The sequence below is a fragment of the Hippocampus zosterae genome, chromosome 7 (genome assembly GCF_025434085.1).
Source record: "Hippocampus zosterae strain Florida chromosome 7, ASM2543408v3, whole genome shotgun sequence".
NCBI lineage: Eukaryota > Metazoa > Chordata > Actinopteri > Syngnathiformes > Syngnathidae > Hippocampus > Hippocampus zosterae.
In genome coordinates, this window is record NC_067457.1 from 19,767,643 (window position 1) to 19,775,606 (window position 7,964).

The window sequence follows — 7,964 nt, forward strand, 5'->3', positions numbered from 1 at the left end:
ACCGTGATGCTGTTTGAAGCAATGTCAAAAGCAGATGCCAAGGGGAGCATCATTTTTCTGTAACTAAACTAAAAATGTTGCCCATTTTGTGAGATCATAGTTTGCCAAGTGTGTTAGTTGCAAAAGAATTGACCTGCATTTTCTGAGCGGGTATTTTCAGCTTGTGTTAAGGTGTCATATTGCGGAAGTGTACATGAAGCAGTGTGAAATACACACATGTGCACACACTCACCTTTTCAGGCCCACAGTGCCGGGCCGAGATCCTGAAGGAGAGATTATCCACTGCCGTATTTGTCAGAGGTAGGGAGGGGGCCTCAGCATGGGGCCCTGAGCCCGCCTTGCCTGGGCCTGCCTCTGCTGCCAGGAAGGCCCTGCTCTTCCGCTCTGCTCAGCAGGGACTCGAGTACTGAACTAGTGGCCAATTTATCCTCGCCGTGCTTCCTCAGCAAAATGCTTTCTAGCACTGGTTCGTCTCCTCTCACTTCTAGGTCCTCAATGAGGCGAAAAGTGTGCCGATATGACCAGGAGTTGTATCCACAGTGCCTCATGTGCCTTTCATAAATGGAAAATAGCACTATCGATATGTAGTACATGAGTGTTTACTGTTTGTACAAGGTATTATGTTCTTATTTGTATCCACAATGTCATTTTATAAACTTTTTATAACAAGATTGAAATATAATCAAATATAGGAAAGTGTGGAAAAAAATATACACACACACAGGCAGTACATTGCTGTGCTGTGCCTTTAAATGCCGTGGCCTCCCCAGAGAGTGCCTAGCAGCTCCCTCTCTCCCTCCTGCACAGCAAGCTCTGGCAGGAGGGACTGAGGGGCAAACCTCACCAATGAGAACTAAGTGGATACTGTGTTTACTTGGGTACCCAAAGGGAGGACTAATTTACAATACAGGAATAGAAAAATAAAAAATATATAGATCGACTTGCAAGGAGTGACTACGCTGTGTGAGACATAGTGTGAGCATTCCATGTGGATTTCAGGAAGTTGTGCACCCAAGCACGGCCTGAGAAATTTGAAAGCGAATTTGTTATTGGATGTGAAATTCCGCCCTAATTGCTCCATTTTTTTTTCTCCTCAATTTCCTGAAGCTATGGATAGCCTGCAGCTCACTTGTGATTACATTCATAGCTCGCAAGTCAAGGCAAAACAATTGGCCGAGCAATAGCTGAGAAAACTTGTAAGTCCACAGGCTGTAACACCATTTACTTCCTGTGGTCTATTTGCATCTATAGCGGTACTGAATACTGAAATGAATAAAATTTCTGGGTATGTTTAAGGGAACTTGCGAGTGTGCGCTTTCCCTTTCAAGAGGATGTAATACAGTACTTCTTTCAGTTTGATTAAAGAGACCACTCGATGGCATCACACAAGTCTGTACAGGTGATCTCTGCATGAGTGAAACAGCTATCCATGATAAAACATTTTACTTTATCAGTTAAGTATAATAGCTGAGTGTGTGTGCCACTAAGGGCCCTTGTTGATGATTGTTGTGACCGCCGTGAAGTCAGTCGAGCGGGAGAATCGTTAAGTGTGAGCAACAGAGGAGGAAACCTTCGGCCATTTTGTTTGTGCTGAGAGCGTAAGATTGTTCCCTTGTGTTTGCTCGCCGCAAGGGCCTCCGCGGGCCCACGGCGGTATTCAACCCCACACCGATCTGCGGGCTCTTGCTGCGTCGCCGCGCCGCTTCGTCTTTGATCCAACGTAATCAGCTCTTTAATTCCTCGCCGGCATTTGTTGTTTCTTTGTGACCCCCGCGATTCAACATGAAAGCGAAGGCTGATGTTGACTGATGAAAGGATGATAATTAGCTGGGTTGAACGCGTGGACATCACGGAGAGCATGATTTTAAGTATGGCAGTCATTTGTCTGCTTATTTAAAAGTGTCGGAAAGTAATCATTGTAATAAAATATTCACCAGGAAAATGGAGAGATACAGTGTTTGTGTTTTGGGGTGTTTGGAAGGGTGGAAACAAGCCATTAATTTTCATGATGATTTTGCCATTTGTTTTATCTGCACAGGAACAGCAACTCTATTTTTGAATCTTGAATCTTCACGACAGTTCATCGCCACTCATGAAGATGTCTGCAAAGGTGCACCAAATGAGTGATCGTCAGCCTCGATTGGGGGTGGGGTCTTTGCTCCACAGAGTGCCATTCTAGTTCAAAAGAGCATTTCACTAGTTGCAAATGTCCTTGCGCCCACGCGGCGGTGAACCGCATGCGAGCAAGCAGCCACGCTGCGGCGGCGAGCACTTTTTCACTTCACGTTGGGAGATGGCAGACCCATTGTTCTCGATCCCGGCGAGTCTGTGGGCGAGCCTCCCCGCTGCTTTCACTGCAGTAACACGGCAGTATGAAAAAGCTTTATTTTCTTGTCTTTCCTGCGTACTTTATAGGCCACTTTGACTGCTCCGCGCTTGCCGCGCGACATGATGGCACTGCTTTTGCAAAAATCTCAGACCCGGGGAGAAAACGGCACTGTCTTTGCGAGGCTCGGAAGCACACAGCTGCTGCTATAATGGCCCTAATTGCACGTTTCTTTTATCGGGCTGAAATTAGCAACTAGGCCACAACACTACAACTAACATAGAGAGTTAAAAAAAAATAAAAAAATAAAAAGACTCTCAGGAGTATATGCAGCAGCGAGTCTGCCAATCCGCGACAGAATGGCCCACACCTGCACGCTCACACCCCCGCTAAAATAAACACAGATAATAAGGTGTAATTACTTTAGAAAATAATAATGAGGAGCAACCCTTCAGACCCCACCGACTCCCGGTGACAAAGGCCTGCCTGTTTATTGTGGGGGGGCGCAACGAGCCCAAAGGATGCTGGCGAGTGTCCTATCAAAAGACCAGAGGGTCCGACTGAGAGTCCCTTACAGGACGGTCATCAATGTCGACGGGAGCCGGCGCTTTTAAGTCTCTCTCAGCCTAACTGCCTCAATTAAGCAGTCTCAACTGACCACAGGGTACTTTCTTAATCATCAAAACCATCCATCCAGTGTCCTTTTATGCCGCCCCAGCAATTAGCCCATGCGCAAAGCCAAGTAAAAGTGAAGACGTCAATGGCATTTAAATAAGTAGAACACTGAACTAATATACTTAGTGCATCATCTATCTAATGAAATCTTTAGAGCGGAACAATTTTGAAAAACAATCTACCAACAATAATGCAAACACATTTATGGCTTCATCACTCAACGTTTTGTGTCAAATATTTTAGTTCGACCCTGGGGATCGTACATGGGATGGAAACGACCCACTTTTGTTGCACATAAAAACCCGGCTTGTATTTCACACTTTCCTGTGATTATTTTCCCCCTACAGAGCCATCACGCTTCAGCCACACTGCCCATCCATGTGAACACGACACCAGATCATCGAGGAGGTGTATCGTGGCGCCATGGGCTCACTGTCACTTACGCCTGTCCAGACTTTTACCCGATCTGACATGTTGGCATACAGATGGGTGTGTTTCACTTTTAACACTTCTCCTGGTGCTTAGGACATTAAACAAACAACATTTTGGTTTGACGTCAAGACACACAAAGAGGGCCTTGCTTTGACCATGCAGTAGGATCCCGCTTACAGATCATATGGTTTCAGATTATGTGTGGCGCAGAGCAAAGTAGGGCCCGACCGATTAACGGGCCGGAGTCATATGTCCTAATGTTTTTCTTCTGGTTAGAACCGGAGCTGCAGCTATTTGATGCTCTTCTGAGGGAGTCCAGTCAGCAAAATATTAAAATATCAATTAAGTTGTGATCATGAAAATGAAGTTCAACTATGACTCGGGAAGTCCTAATTTTACACAAACACATAATTGCATGTAGATTAGTCCGTTTTAATTTTCTCAGGAAAATGACAATGTTTCTGACATTAAAACTTGATTACCGTATATATAATAACTTTCTTGTCATAACATTGCATTTGTGAGTTTAAGGCCCTTTTTGGGTGGTGTCAACATTCAATACACAAACCTCCATTGGTTAGCATGTACTTGTCTGGATCCATATTCAATCACAGAACGTTGGTGCACTCACAATGAACAAGAAACAATTTAGCCAACACAGCTTTTTCTTCTCTAAGTGATAAAGAACACTTCATGTTGTCATCACCACTGGGGAATTATCAGGCCTCTGGTAGTTGTAATTAATCAATCAGCCGTCGCATTCGCACTGCAGATCTGCTACAGCCGTGTTGACCAAAAGAAACTGTGTGCTGCCACTGTTCGTACGACGACTTCTTCAGTCATTAAGACCGAGTCATTAGCACATGATTAATTGCGTGTCACAGTGGTCGCATCATCACCGCATGAAGGAAGCGAGATTTCAAACACAAACATTGCATCATTTCACTCAAGTTAACATGAAACATTTGCTCAAGGAAAGTGATAGAATCGATTTATTTTCATCACTTCCAATCAAAACGTCACCGCTTGAGCTTGTGGCCGCCTTTGAAACTGGAGCTCAGTGACAGACGTTGCATTCTTCTTCTCTGTTTTTCATCACTTTCTCACTTAGGCGCGCACACACACACACACACACGTCTTGAAAGCGAGGGTGGGAGGCCTTGACCCAGTCGGAGTCGCAACGAGGAAACAATTAATCATGTGTGTGCGGCTGTCTGAGGGTCTGCTCTCTGGACAACAACAACATTCAGCTATTTATCTCCCCTCCAGGCTGGACAAGCAGCCAATGTAGGCATGCATACTCTCCGCACGCACACGTGCAAACGAGCGAGGACAAAAATGCTTTCACATACGGTCAATTTAGGTGGCGCGTGAAGATGGCAGGATGCACGTAAAACACATTCAGGTGGCACACACGTCGTCAGGCAACAGGTGCTCTCTTGTGTGTTGAGTTGAGTTTGGTCAGCCTCATTAATTCCGCTATCTGGACAGAAGTATTGATACACATGATCCAAATGGAAGGAAATGGAGAGTTGTCTTCTCAGTTATCGTGGTTATAAAATGTCTACACACCTTGTTCAAGTTCCAGGATTTTGTGATGTAAATCAGTCAGACCAAGATAAATCATTTCAAAGATCAGTTGAAAAAAAGACTCATGTGGTTTCACGGGTGGACACACCCTTTTGTGTGGATGTGTCACAATCAATTTCTGGTCGAATGGGAGTTTGCACAAGTGCCTCTGATGAACCATGAACTTCTGCTGTTCCAGTAGGCTTTCCCTGAGTCTCCTTTTACAGCTCAAGACATGGATCACAGCTGAACTTTTTTTTTCTACAAGGGGGCAATCAGAGATGCATCTGGCATCTGGATGGCATCAGAGGAAAGTGGCAGATTGGAGGAGACAAGTTAGTGCCAACGTCTCTGGTAAAAAATACATCGCTACATTGCATAGTGGGGATGTGGGGGGGGGGGGGGGGCTTTGAAGTGCAAAATCGGTAGATTCAAATTATTGCCATTTCTCATTTTTCTGAATGTTCTCTCATAACCATGACAAGAATAAAAATATAAGCCTCAATTTGAGGTGCAATTTTATTCCATTATCAAGACATTAGAACGAATAGAAATGAAGTGAGCAAAAATGTCGTTTCACTCTTTCAAGAGTGAATCAGCTTTGCTCAAAAATGAATGCTCTTTTCCAAGGGTGCAGGTACGACTTTTGTAGCATTTGTGCCATGACAGCTTCATATCATCTACTGTTTGGATGAATAGCTATCTCACATCCGTTAAAAAAAAAAAAATCACACTATTCATGTTGCAGTCTGAAACTCCCTGCATCACCGGGATCTTCAATTAAGCAATTAAGACAAACGCAAGCATGCTCTCAATCATGCTCTCTCGCTCCTGCTTTCAGCCCAGGTGCAGCTTGGCAGGAAGAGGAACAGGAAAAGACCCAAGATTTGCCGATGCTGCGCTCATTCGCCTTCAAAGGCAAACGCCCCTGTGATCATTTCCCACAATGCACGTCGCTCACGGAGGCATCTGTGATCAGCGCTTAGGAGAATGCGCAGTAATCTGACAGACAACTACGTGAGGGAGGGGGGTGAAGGTGGCAACCCCATCCCCACCAAGCACTCCCTCACCCTCCACACTTGCTCATTCCCTCATCCTGCTCCCATCTGGGTTCACTTATCCCGGCCTGGGCCAGCCAGAGGACCCCTGTGCCCTCTCGGGTTGCAGGGTCTGAGCGTGCTTCATTGTGGGGTCCTTGTTTTTGTGAAAGGGAAGCGCTTGAGCCAGCCCCCAATGCCTGTCTGGACCATCTCACAGTCTTACCCCCGACCACCCCAGGCCTCATAGCCAACTCAGACGGCCCAAAGGCATGGTTAGTGTTTGCCTCATCACAATTGAAAGATACTAACCAGATTCACCCAGAGACTCCATCAGAGACAGTCGTCCTCGAGGTGGAGTTTTCTGAGAGGAAGCAAAACTGGCCCTTCAATGCGTACATCTCCCACATGTCCCATGTTTATGAAATGCCCATGTCCGCATTTGCATAACGAGACACGCGGATGTGCTGTGCGCCGGTGAAGCGTGCGCAGGAAATGCCCTCCCAATGCGTGTGGAGCACAGGTGAAACCACTGAGAAATCCGCTCAACCCAATGTTTGGAGTAATCCACAGTCCAATCCAAGCTAGACGTCAATCCGGGTTATCACGCTGCACGGCTGAATGGAAGCAGAGCGAATCGGACGGCGTACTTAAAGTCATTGAGAAGTTATTCAAACACTCTTGTTATTGTGGCCTAAACAAAGGCGGCCTGTCACTCTGTGTTACACATACACTGTTTACAAGGAAGACACTTGGCTGGATAAAGATAAAGGAGGATGTCTGAAATGACAACAAGACCGCATTGGGAGATTGTTGCAGTATTTAGCTAATGAGCACCAGGCGTGCAATTAATTTCTGATGCAAGAGGTCATTTAAAAAACAAAACAAAACCTGAAGCATCACATAGAACCATATGCACTATAACATACATGAATGCAATCGTATATGGGTGAACGAGTTTAATAATTGTCCCTATTTCATTTTATCTTGTCCTACTGTGTCACTAAGAATTATCATTTTATCTTTTTCCTCTTAATATTGAAACTTTTTTTTTTGCCCGCACAATTGATGATGATAATGCTTAGTTTTATATTTTTCCACCTACACAGAAGTAAAAATAAGACTACTGGAGAATTAGAATCTGCTCATTTTCTGGCAGTGTGTCTTTTTGAAGGCCAAATTTGTGGCCGTTTTTGTATTGAATGTCATGTCACATTGCGCAAGTGTATCGAATCGTGATTTAAGGCTTAAACGTTTCCTTCCTGAGAGGCGTCTTTTTAAAGCGACATTTGTTTTTCTTTTTTTTTCCTCTTTTTCTGTGTTACAGCCACATGTGATTGGCCAAGATATGTAGCGGCATCTGGGTGTCCACACTAAGCAGCAGGGGGAGGGTGGAGCTTACCGACTGCAGCGAGGGAGGAAAAAGAGTGAAAGACTTCCTGCAGCCAAGATGAAAACATGCGCTTCAAAAAAACAAAGTAAGCTTTGGACACATTTAAAGGGCAGAGTGGAGAGTTGTTAAAAAAAAATTCTAGGCATAATTTGGTCGTAAATTAATTGAACCAACTCTTTTAAAGTATCCGAGCCTAAATAACCTTATCTCGAAAAAGATTCCCATCACTAGTCCCTGGTGAAGAAGAGTGTGCCATAAATGGAAGCGAGGTTATAAATAGTGTGTGTGTGTGTGTGTGTGCGCATTTATGAAATATTCCTTTTAGCCGTGTACTTATATACACTCTTAAATAAGTGACAAATATTATCGTTTGACAATCCTCGTCTTGATGTCAGGTGAGGGCTGACTACAATTCCTAGGAGTCGAAATGTTCTATCGCCAATCCACAATTTTTAAAACCACACCACAGTAGAGAGTGTGTGAGAACCACGATTAAGTAGCTGCGGTACTCAAGAACAAAGCCATAACCGCA